Consider the following 674-nt stretch of genomic DNA (forward strand, 5'->3'; position numbering starts at 1 on the left):
AGCTACTGCTCTTCTCCAGGCATTCATTCATGGACTCAGTCATGTCCTCTTTCCTTCCTTTATGTGAAAGCAAATCTCCATTTTTTCCCTAGCTTTACCATGCAGTTTACATCGCCTGTTTTTAGTAATTATTCTGATTTCATAATAGTCAGTACTGACTGTTAATGGTGATCAAACTGCCTTAGAATATTCTGCAAGACTAAGAACTCCTAAGTCTTAATGATACTGAACCTCTTCTGTGTTTCTCCCTCAAACAGAATATGCATGTTTCCCAGTTACTGTGAGACTGTCAATGATAACCCATAAATGATAGTTCTGTCCTATAGTTTTGCCATGTAAGCCATTTAACTTTCTAGTTTTCCACTCTCAAGGCGCCTGACAAAGAATGCATGAAAAACACATGAAGAATAGTTATCTCAACACTACCTTTTAACTATGTTTTGTAAAAGTAGAGAAATGAGCTCATGTTGTGCTCAGCATTTTGTGCCACCTCCCTTTCCACTTCTAGATTTTAATCATTACAGTTTATTATGACAATGTAAGCATTAATACTGTCTTTCATGGTGTATTTCCTAAAATCCTTGGCTTCCACCTGCAATTCTGGAGCTGCCTCTTCCTTCACGTTACATAAACACAGCAGTGATGCAAGAGCAGATGGGGAATAAAAATACTGT

Source organism: Gavia stellata, chromosome 6 (assembly GCF_030936135.1).
Source record: "Gavia stellata isolate bGavSte3 chromosome 6, bGavSte3.hap2, whole genome shotgun sequence".
NCBI classification, from domain to species: Eukaryota; Metazoa; Chordata; class Aves; order Gaviiformes; family Gaviidae; genus Gavia; species Gavia stellata.